The sequence below is a fragment of the Tiliqua scincoides genome, chromosome 14 (assembly GCF_035046505.1).
Source record: "Tiliqua scincoides isolate rTilSci1 chromosome 14, rTilSci1.hap2, whole genome shotgun sequence".
In the NCBI taxonomy this organism is placed as follows: domain Eukaryota; kingdom Metazoa; phylum Chordata; class Lepidosauria; order Squamata; family Scincidae; genus Tiliqua; species Tiliqua scincoides.
The window spans coordinates 14,714,531-14,726,481 of record NC_089834.1 but is presented as its reverse complement, the minus strand read 5'-3'; the positions used below and the strand labels follow the sequence as shown (position 1 = coordinate 14,726,481).

Here is an 11,951-nt window from a genome sequence, read left to right as displayed (position 1 = left end):
AGAGGAGGAGGTGGTGGTGGACTCCTGCAGCAGCCCCACCAGCAAGTTCGAGGACATCTACCGCCTGCTCTCAGAGGGCTGCTTCCCCCCCACCTTCTGCTCCATCAAAAGGAAGAACCTGAAGCGCTACGCCCAGAAATTCATCGTGGAAGGTGAGGGTGTCAGGCACCCATAGCCCCTGCAACAGGGGTGCTCCTGGCCTTTGAAAGAGCCATGCGGCAGGCCGAAAGCCCATAGGTGCAGGCTGGTGGGGGTGTATTTATTTTGTATCCATGTGTCTATGCGTTTGATGACACCGCCGTTCCATGTGCAAGAGCACAGATCCCTGCCCCGAGGAGCTTCCAATCTGTCCTTCAGTTTTGATCCCGTCTCTGGAAAATACAGCTTACAACTCAGGCCCTGGGATATTTCTTTGCGTATAGTTCTATCTAGTGGTTCCCAAAGTGTCCAGTGGTCAGGACCCACCGGTGGGTCGTGACCTGATTTTGGGTGGGCCGCATAGCGCTCCAATGAAAACAGTGGGGTGGAGAGGTTGGATAACTAACTGCCTCAACCCCTATTCAAAAATCAGACAGCTGCTAACTGCCCTGCAAAGAGCTGAGCTCCTGCAGTTTTTAATATGCGTAAATATAGGGAGATAAACGTTTGAACGTCTTTTTCCTGGTTAGTATTACTTATAAGTAAATAAATTATTTATAGATCTCCTTTTTTAAAAAAACCTAGGTGGGTCCCAATAGAGTACTGTTTTAAAAAGTGGGTCCCAGTGCTAAAAAGTTTGGGAACCATTACCATATATTCCATATGTAGTTATTTTAACGACAACCTGTGATTTGTATACCTGGCGTGGAACTGAGTACAAGAGGACAGTCTCTGCCCTGAGGGGCTTACAGTCCATCTTTCAACAGAGGCAAGACAACAGGGGAAGGGGAGGGAAATGGAGGTTGCGTAAGGAGAGCAAGCGGATGTGTTGTGTGTCCATAGTCTGGACACATTATTTGTGTGACGTATATAATTACTTGTCTATGAAACAATATATTAAGTGTTTTGAGGCCTTAATGTCACTGAATTCCCTTTTCACTGCCTGTTGTCCTCCTATAGGTGGTTGTCTCTATTATGTGGGGCCCAAAAAAGAGGAAAAACGTGAAGTTGTGGTTGACCCCGAGAGACGGCGACAGGTCTTTCTGGAGAGCCACTTCACGGAGATCGGGAACCATCTCGGGCAGAAGAAGACAGTGCACCGGATCCAGAGCAGATACTACTGGCTGGGCATTGTCAAGGACGTAGTGGACTGGGTCAGTGTTCAGAATTGTCTGGAACTGCATGGCATGTCTGAGTGGGAGCTAGATAGACCTTTGCTGGATCAAGCCTGTTCTGTTTCACTGGCGCTGTGGGGCAGGCTTACTTGGCTATAGCTTGACCTCTTCCAAAGCCCTGATCTTTTTTTCCTCCCCAGATCAAAATGTGTGAGACCTGCCAAAACACAGAACATAACAAGAGTGCATCAAAGAAAGCCCGGCCCGTTAAGGTGGAATCGCCTTGGGAAGTTCTTGGTCTGGATGTCTACGGTAAGTATCAGAGTACCAAAAAGTTGCCTTCTCCCTGCTTGGATTTCAAGATTGCCCTGGGGGATCTGCTCCATCTGGTGTGAGGTGGGCAGCGAAAAATCAGTCCTTTCCAAATGTGGCACCATCTTTGTCCTCTTCTGGAAACCACCAGAAAACCATGTTTCTCTTCCCACATCTGTGAAGGCTTTGTGATTTGGGGGCTGGTGTTCCTCGTGGTTTCTCTGCCCTCTTTGAATGGGATTGTCTATTTTTGTTGTATGTATAATTGTGTTATTTGGGTGTGTGTGTGTGTCTAAGCTGCCAGAATGGGTTTCTAGCTTGTGGGGCAGGGGGTTTGCATTAAATAAGTAATTGTGCAGAACCTGCTCTAGGAGACAGTACACACGGAGTTTCTGGGCAGTTTCCCTTCCAGGCACTTGTAGACTGAAACCTGCTTATCTTCAGCTAGGTGACCTTTGCCCCATGTCTTGGAACCATAGGGTGTAGATTAAGAGATACCATTGATCTGTCTGGTCCAGTATTGCCCACTCCATCTCCATAGCCCTTCTTTGCTCTTTTTAATGGAGATTCTAGGACTTGACTTTGGCCCGACTTCGTACATCATGTGCTCTACTCCTAGGCGATAGCCCTTCTCCATCAAGATAATGTTTTGGTCTCATTGTCTCATGCAAGCCCCGCCCCCCCCAGTGTTTGCCTGGGCCACTAATTTCATTCTCACCTCTCTCCACAGTAGCCACAGTCTTGCCCTTCTGTGCTGCCATCCTGACCACTGACTCTCCGTTTTGGATTTGATGTTCCTAGGACCTTTCCCAGAGTCCATCCGGGGCAACACGCACATCCTTGCCATAATAGACCACTACACCAAGTGGGTCGAAGCCATCCCCCTGCAGAAGAGGGAAGCATTCTCTGTGGCCAAGGGCCTGGCTTCCATGTTTTACAGGTGGGCTTCACTCCTGACTTGAGTTTCACTAAGATTCTAAACATCTAAGAATGGCCAGTGGTGTACAAGAAAATGTTAAAGTGCAGGAATTAATTATAACGAGCCTCAGATCCACCAAAACTATTCAACAGAAAATAAACTTTCATAAGTAAAAGTTTCAAAGGCATCACCACTCCTGCAATAGGAATGTCCTGAAAATTTGCCCCCCACCCTGTCAACAACACCCCTCTATATGGTGCAATTAACAATGGTTGGCAACCTTCAGTCTCGAAAGACTATGGTATAAGCCTACAGCACCCAGTATTCCCAGGCGGTCTCCCATCCAAGTACTAACCAGGCCTGACCCTGCTTAGCTTCCAAGATCAGACGAGATTGGGCATGTGCAGGGTAACAGTTGCTGCACAATTAACAATAAAACCAAATCTTCATTTGCTTTTCTTTATTCAGATTTGGAGCATCCAAGAATATCTTCTGCAATCTGAGCTGGGACTTCTGTGAAGAGGTAGGTTATCTGGTGTGCTCCCTGGAGCATTTGGTTGGCCGCTATGAGATACAGGAAGCTGGACTAGATGGGCCTATGGCCTGATCCAGTGGGGCTGTTCTTATGTAGGTCAGATCACAACAGAATCGTTATTTTCCATACAGACTTGGATTTCTTGGTACAGACTCTCCATTTTCCTGTGCTCAGGAAATCCAAGTTTCTATACCTGCTCCGTGGCTAGCAGCAGCCAGGTAATCTAGTATGAAAAGTGCCATGATTGCAGAAATTCTGCATTTTTATAATTTATTTTCTGTTTGTACAATTGGATATTTCTGGGTGTGAAAATAAAAATGGGATGGAAACTGTAGTCCGGCATTTTGCATCTCATTGATTTCGCCTTGCAGGTGAGCCGGCTGTTATCGGAGCAGTGGAACATCTCCCAGATTCTGACCCCGGCCAACGGCACTGGCTTGGACAGCCGCACCAATGAAGTTTTGAAATCATCCCTCTGCAATGTTGTGAACGACAAACCGAGCGATTGGGATGAATACCTCGACCCGGTCCTGTTTGATTTCCGCACATCTGTCAATTCCATGACCAAATACACGCCTTTCTTTCTTCTGTACAACAGATATGTCTGCTTGACCTCGGAGGTAACTTTCTCTTGACTGTTAAATTCTAGAAGAGTACATGAGAGAGAGAGAGAGAGAGAAGTTGAGGGGTGAGTTTTTCTGGATAATCACCTCTCCTCCCTAGAGAGGCATGTAATGGATACAGAGGGCTTAAAACCCTGCAGTCTCATTGCCTGGGTTGCGTGCAGCCTGCAAGTATATCATAGGACTGGATGGTCCAATGGTTGGACTCTATCTCAGTCAGTATCATATAAAAGCCTTGTTAAGTGTCTGCATAGGAGATGACCTGTTGCCAGTGTTCAATCCAGTTTCCAGTCTGGGCTCAATTCTCTCTCTCACTTTTCATAGGCTGAGTACATCAAGGACGCTAAAGAACAGCATCTCGATCCCTTGAAAACCCTCAGCCTCCCATCGTTCACAGCTGCTGTTCGAGAGCAACAAGATGCAGTGAAAGAGATTGTAAGGGGCTGGTGATGTCTGTGCTTTTTTGAGCAGTGCTCCTTTTTTTTTTTTCTTTTTAAATACATTTGTAGTGAATGCCAGAGGCCACCTCTATGCCGTTCTGCCCACTTCGGAGTACACAGGCTGCTTTATGGAGAAATAGGGAAGTGCTGGTTGCTTGGGTGTTAGAGCACACATGTAGGGCTGTTGAAGGGGTGCTCTTTGGCTGATCTCAGGTCTGTTCCATGTGTTGGAACAGTGTTTCCCATACTGTGGGTTGCAAGCCAGTTTTTGATGGGCCTTGAAAAGTGAACCCAGTTTCCACCTTTTGTCTGGCCTGGAAGTCCGTAACTGTACATCTTGCTCTCCAGTTCAGCCTTCTGGGTACCCTGGAATGACTGTAAATGTTTTGCATATTGTAGTTTTAATGAACTGTATTTTCATTTTTTGATCTAAGCTGCTGGGGGCAGGGCTATCTTTCCTGATTCAAAAGCAAACTTAAAGCATGTATAAAGAATGAGTAAATAAATGTCAGGCCTGCTGTGTCCTTCACAGGTTATTGCCAACATGGCTGCCGCGTACAAACAGGAACGGAAAAGCGTCAAGAGGAAAACACGGGGTCTCTCCTCTCTGACTTTCAAAATGGAGGACGGTGTTTTTGCAAGTAGCGAGGACCCAGCGCTTAAAAAACTGAAGAAGAACCAGTTTGTGTCATTTCAGATTGAGACGGTCTTGTCCCCAGAGCAGAGCCTTTGTAGCTCGAAAAAACTGGCTGACCGTTAGACTACGTAACACCATGACACTGTCCAAAAAACTACATACTGATATGGTGTGAGGTTTATAGTTTCATCAAGACTTGGAGCTCAGCAGTTTCTTGAAGACTGTGTTATGTATGCATGAGGGCCACAATTACTTGTTGCGACTCTCCTCTTCCCAGCACTGGGTTGCGTTGTGACTTAGGACACCTGATTTCACATCCCACGTCAACTACAAACATGCCGAATGGCTGTGGGCATCTCCAAAACATTCAGCCTCAGTGTTCCGATCTGTCGAATGGGGTTGTTTTATTACATCTCTCCAAAGCTGAACACCCACCTACGTTTTATCACTCTGCAAAATGCAAGAATTGGCACTCGGCAGAGAATTCAACATCCTATAAACTTGCAGTTTCTATTTCGAAAAATCCTTGGCTCTTTTCCCCTTCCTGTGACTAACAAAAGCAGGGTACATCATGCTAACATAAGCACATTTAGCTGAAAGCACATTCAGCTGAAAACAGGCTGCATGCAGCCCTCCTGTTAATATAATCCAAGGACTCTGAAGTACGTAAGACGGTTTCCATCCATGCTTTGGCTGCTACTGAGCTGAATCACAGTGCACAGGACATTTCTCCATGCCTGAATTTGTTTCTGTGGATATGTAAATAATCACTTAATAAAAGGGTTTTGCCCAATGTGTTTTTGAGGGTGCCTTTCATTTGTGTCTTCCAAGAGTTGACCAAGAATCAAGCAGGCTACACCCTACCACCTAGCATTTTTTCCAAACCTGTCCTCTTTATCTAATCTGGCATCAGCTGGGGGTGATTTGAAGCCCTTTTTGCAACATTTTTTATGCACAGGAAAGAAGGCGGCTTGGTGCTTCTGGCAAATAGCCAGAGGCCTGAGGGGGGACATGATTGAGACATATAAAATTATGCAAGGGATGGCTAGAGAGATGCGTTGGGATGTGTGTAAAATTGAGTGTTGGGAGAGTTAGGACGGACAAAAGAAAATATTTCTTTACCCAGCGTTTAATTAGTCTGTGGAACTCCTTGCCACGGGAAGCGGTGATGGCAACTTGCTTAGATACCTTTAAGAGGGGATTGGACAAATTTCTGGAGGAAAGTTCATCACAGGTTACAAGTCATGATAGGTATGTGCAAGCTCCTGATTTTAGAAGTAGGCTACCTCAATGCCAGATGCAGGAGAGAGGACACCAGGATGCAGGTTGTGTCTTGCTGTCTTTTGTGCTCCCTGAAGCATTTGGTGGGCCACTGTGAGATACAGGAAGCTGGACTAGATGGGTCTTTGGCCTGATTCAACAGGGCTCTTCTTATGTTCCTATGTAGGCTGTAAGCTCAATCAGCAGCCCAGGTCTTCCCAAGCAGGTAGACCTGGCCTCCAAGTCCACGTGGGAGCCCATACCCAGGTCTGCCTGCCCAGCAAATGTCCACAGAAGTGATAAGCTCAAGCAAACCTGGGCTCTAAGTCCAGATGGGAGCCTAGGTCTACCCACCCAGCAAATGGCCACAGAAGCAATAAGCCCAGCTGGTAGACCTGGGCTCCAAGTCAAGAGCCCAGATTTACCTGCCTGGTTGACCTGGCTCTGAAGGTAGTGCTCATGGCCCCCTCCCAAATACAGACGCTGGATCCACACCTGGTTCCAAGGAGAGTCAGAAAGCTGGGAGGATTCAGCTGCACCAGGTAGAGTCAATAAACTCAAATCTTCTGTACTTTGCTTTTTAAAGTAATGAATATTGTAAAAAAAAAAAACTACTGTTCCAATAGCATATCTTTCCTCTTGCTTTGATGTAAAGTAAATAAATTTTATTTTCATATGTATCAATGCATCAGCAATGTGTCATCAACAAATGTTATATAGGCGCTAGATAGGTGTTAGGTAGGCATTATATAGGCGCTAGATAGGCATTAAATAGGTGTTATGTAGTTGCTAGGTAGGCGTTATATAGGTGCTAGATAGGTGTTGCAGCGAGTCATGGACTCTTCGCTCACAACAGGACAGGAAACTGAGCGCTTTCCACATGCGCTGCCTCCGACGCATCCTCGGCATCACCTGGCAGGACAAAGTTCCAAACAACACAGTCCTGGAACGTGCTGGAATCCCTAGCATGTATTCACTGCTGAAACAGAGACGCCTGCGTTGGCTTGGTCATGTCGTGAGAATGGATGATGGCCGGATCCCAAAGGATCTCCTCTATGGAGAACTCGTGCAAGGAAAGCGCCCTACAGGTAGACCACAGCTGCGATACAAGGACATCTGCAAGAGGGATCTGAAGGCCTTAGGGATGGACCTCAACAAGTGGGAAACCCTGGCCTCTGAGCGGCCCGCTTGGAGGCAGGCTGTGCAGCATGGCCTTTCCCAGTTTGAAGAGACACTTTGCCAACAGTCTGAGGCTAAGAGGCAAAGAAGGAAGGCCCATAGCCAGGGAGACAGACCAGGGACAGACTGCACTTGCTCCCAGTGTGGAAGGGATTGTCACTCCCGGATTGGCCTTTTCAGCCACACTAGACGCTGTGCCAGAACCACCTTTCAGAGCGCGATACCATAGTCTTTCGAGACTGAAGGTTGCCAATATATATATATAGGTGCTAGATAGGCATTATATAGGTTTTAGATAGGTGATATAGGCGCTAGATAGGTGCTAAATATGTGTTAAATAGGAACTTTCAATACAAGTAAATACTCCCTGCATCTCAGTGATATGTTTTACTTTTGCAGGGTTGCAGGCCTGTGTATTGCACTGGTGTGCAAATGAAACAATATGTTGCATGTTATTTCTGTGTAGGAAATAAATTTTCCATGGCAAGCAGAGATGCATTGATTCTATGCCAATTATTGTCACATGGCTTTATACGTAGATAATGAATGCATCTTTAAAAAAAACACACCAAATTATTTTCTCTTCATGAAATTTGGGGGAGTTTCGATGTTTCTCCAGACTTATCCTTTCATTTTGCCCACCAGTATAGATACCTGACATCATTGCCCCCCTTGAAAAAAATAGTTGTCCCTCCCACCTCTAGAATCCTGGCTACTGGCCTGCCACCTATCAAGTCTGAATGGAAAACTCACCTAGACATTTCTCCATAGAGGACAAGCTCAATCCTTCCCACAGCCTGGGCTGGTGTGTGGGATGCCTCTAGCTAATGGCACACCAGTTGCTAACATTCCTTCTCCCTCTTTCAGGATTCAAGAGGAATGAGAATGGGGCAGAATTGGGGGGGGGGCAAGGAGCTTCCTGTAGGGCACTGTTCTTCAACCTTGGGGTTGGGACTCCAATGGGGTAGCGAAGCCTCAGTTGTGGGGTTGTGGCGACTTATGGGAACAAAAAGGATTGCAGACCACTGGAGTGGAGCACCACCAGGTCAAGGGGGGAGGCATCTGGTGTACTTCTTTAGAGAACAGAAGACTGTATCCCAGTCCTGCTCAGGTTCTTGGTGCCAAAACACGGCCAGGCTTCATACTCACTTTTTCCGCCATCTCTAATAAGAATATTTGGTTACAAGGCTGGGCGGGCATTACTGGGGGCGAGGAGTGGGCAGCAATGAAGATGAGGGTGGGAGGGCGGCTGGATTGACGGTGGGGTCCCCAGTCTCATGAAGACCACTGTTGTAGGGATGGAGTCCTGGGAGGGGGGCTGGACTGACGTTGGGGTCCCCAACTCCATACTTTATTTATATTTGGGGGTCGTGGCATGAAAAAGATTGAAGACCACTGTTGTAGGGTCCTGGAAGGGGGGGGGCTGGACTGATGTTGGGGTTCCCAGCCCCCATACTTTATATATTAGGGTTGTGTCATGCAAAAGGTTGAAGACCACTGCTGTAGGCATCTGAGTGGCTGCTCTGGGTGCAACCTAGAAAAGGCTTTCATGGCTTATGTATGTTTAAATCTGGGAGTCACCCCCATTGGGTTAACAGAGGCTTGCTCCCTAGTCTGCACCCATGCAATCCCATCCTCTCCCTGTTTTACTTGCAAAGCAGCCCCACTGAAATCAAATGGGATTTACTCCCAAGGAGAGCTGCTTGCCCTTGTCTGATCAAATGGGGGACTTGCTTAGGAGGAAGAAAGAAAAAAAAAAAGAACCCCATTTTTATATTCCCTTTCCCAGTCCTTCCCCCTCGCTTGACACCTGCTCCCCTTTGCTTAGGTGCAATTGACCAGCTGCATAGGTGTGGGGGGCGTGGCTTGATGGGCACCCTGGGAAAAAGCCCCGCCCACGTCCGACCTTGCTCCTGGGAGGATCTCAGCTGCTGTCTGGTTCTGCTGGACGCCTCTATTCCTCCAAACGATGATTTCCTTTGCTGCTCCTGTTTGCAGGTAAGAAAGAACTGCAGGGGATCTGCATCTTTAGAGCTGCAAAGGGGTGTTCATGCGGGGGGGGGGCGTTCTCTGCAGGCTTCCTAGTGGCAATTCTCCATCATCAAGTCATATCTTGAAGATCTTTGCCCCCCCCTACCATCATCCTGATCTTTTCCCCCATTTTAAAGGGATCCCCAATTCTTGTGCAGCCTTCCAAACCTCCTCCTCTTAGGAGGGGAAATTGCAGGATTGCACTAATGAATTTGCAATCAAGAATTTGCAGTTTCCTTCTTGTCGCAGAGATGCCTTTCCCTTGTAACCAGATATCCCAGCTCCTCTCACTCCTTCTATTCAGAGGTCCAACCCCAGGGAAAAGAAAGTAGCATCAGGGATGAGTAGAGGAGGGGGTCTGTGAGGCTACACTGTAACTCCTAGGAAGGTGGCGGGCCAAAAATTGGTCTCTCGCTCAACCTTGCAGGGTTGTTGTGAGAAGAGGAGAACGTGCAGGCAGCCCTGAGCAAACCGGAGGACCTCGGTGTCCACGTGTAGCATTAACTGGTAGGAATCGTGATCGCACATCAATCCAGCGTTGGAATGCATCTCTGAGCATGCACAGAGTGTATTGTTTTTTTCCCTGCTGCCAAATAACCGCAGCAGTCCCACAAAAATCTGGAAATGGGAAGGAAGGCTCTCAAACCGTTGGGTTACGTCTTGGAACATTCGTGGTCATCCCCCCACCCCTGTGTTTTTAAATGACTGAGTCACATTGGGAAGCACAATGAAATTTTGAACTCTGTATTTAATTGGATTTTTGGATTCCTTGACCTTTTGGGGAGGGGTGTGCATGGATGCTTAGCTGGGCTGTTTCCTCCTTGCTCCTACATTCTGAATCAACTGCAAAGTGGTTTTGATGTCATGTCCCAGCCCTCAATTTGCTGCGTTGCCCGACGTGCCTCTTGGTTTCTGTCTGCTGGTGAGGTTTGGCGACACGGCTGGGCGTGCCAAGTGCCAAAGTGCCAAGGGCGTGCCAAGTGCCAAACCAGTGCCAAGGCCTGCGCTGGGCGGCCCCTTCATGGCACCCGTGCTGGCACACTGGATGCTCCTACAGCCACCAGCGTTGATGGTTCAGGGTGGCCTTGCTGATGGACAAGGGATAGTCCCTTGGTGAGTGCCCAACCTCTGATGCCAGCCAAAGATGCTTTTTTTTTTCCTCCCCCCAAATTGAGCAATGTCAATAAAATAAGTTTAGTTTCTGGTTTGGAGTGTCCAAGAAACAAGCAGGATAATCGGTTTAACAAGTGGTTGCTGTCAATTGAAGTGCCATTCATGTCCCTGGCTCTGCAGAAAATGAGAGACAAGGTCCCTGCCCCAAGAGGCCTACAGTCTAAATTCACACGGGAGGTAACAGAGAGAAGGGAGAAGATCCAAGCCGAGGGTAAACAGGGGAACAATAGACAGCTATTTTAATTGCATGTATTTTTGGCTTAGACACAGGTGGATGTGGCATGGAAGTGATAGATAATTGGATTTCCCTGGTACTCTTCTGCTGAATGGTTCATTTTATTATCGTAATGTTTTTATTCCAGTGTAGCCTTGCCTTTAAGCTGAATGACTTGGCAGATTCCTCTGGTTGTGTTTTTACTGTGCTTTCAACAGGCCTAATTTGGCGTGAGTGGAAGTTTGGCCAATGGATATTCTACCTTCCATCTGATGGACCAACTTTTCTTCTCCAGGTGCGGCCTCTGTGCCTTTAAACAACTTAACCTTTTATTGGCATAAGCCTAACCTGTTGGATGGTTGCTTGCTGTGTTGGTGTTAAAGGCACAGGAGCTTTGCTGGGGGGGGGGGGCAAGGCAAAAGTGCCAATGCCATTTTTAAATGATTAGATAACTAGGGTTTCTTTTTAGAAATGTGTGGTCTGATTCTAGCAAATGTTCAGGGAATATATACTTGGAATTTATGTTGAAATGGTGATTCAGTCGTGGATCAAAGGATACCTCTGGGTCCATACAGAGTTCTCCCACCTTTTAACTTCTCCTGTAGAAGTTGTGTAGCTGAATGCAACTAGAATAGGATGCAGGCCAGGCCAGCCCATCTGTGAAACTGACCGTGGTGATCAGCCTCTTCCTCCCTAGATTGGAAAAGAAGTGTGGAGGGGCTGGAAATCCCCACCTCAAATCCTGTTCAAATCTGGGGTGGCTTCTGGATAAGGAAGTGTCCTTCAAGCAGAGATTGTGGGCAGATGCCTTGAGTCTACAAACCTGAGCAAAAAATCGAAGCACAGCTCCTTGAATCTGCTGCCTAAGTGGTACCCGATCTGTTACCTGGGGGCAGGCAACTGTAGTGGTGGTGGGTGTCTGTGGTTATAGCAGAAAGAATAGGGAATCGAGAGCAGGGCGGATTGAACCGCTGAGTGGAAAACTATCTAGGGACAGTGTGGTTGAATAGGCAGAGTTGCCAGGTAGGAAGGCCTGGGTTCAAATGCCACAACCAGCCAGGCACTTGACGTCACTCACCTAAATTGTAGGGTTGTCGTGAGGTTCAAGTGGGAAGGACACACACAGCACCCCACGTGAGTTGAGTGGGCACCCCAAAAATCCTCTTGAGACATGCAATGGTTTCATAGGAGACATGCAGCGATTCCCCACTGATCATCTGTGGAAATGTCTCCCTAAGAGTAGGAAGCCTGGAAAACTGCTGTCCCAATTCTTTTCTTGCATCTCCATTGCGAGAAAGTGTCATAACTAGGCACATGTTGATAGATGCTGTTGACCAGCAGGGGTCAATGCTGTTGCGCGAGGAGACAAACCCCA

The 11,951-nt window shown here is 47.4% G+C and overlaps 1 pseudogene; it reads right to left on the bottom strand.

Moving 5' to 3' along the window:
- Positions 1–2,790: 2,790 nt before the first annotated feature.
- LOC136634567 (5S ribosomal RNA) lies at positions 2,791–2,910 on the bottom strand (annotated as a pseudogene).
- Between the last annotated feature and the right edge of the window lie 9,041 nt (positions 2,911–11,951).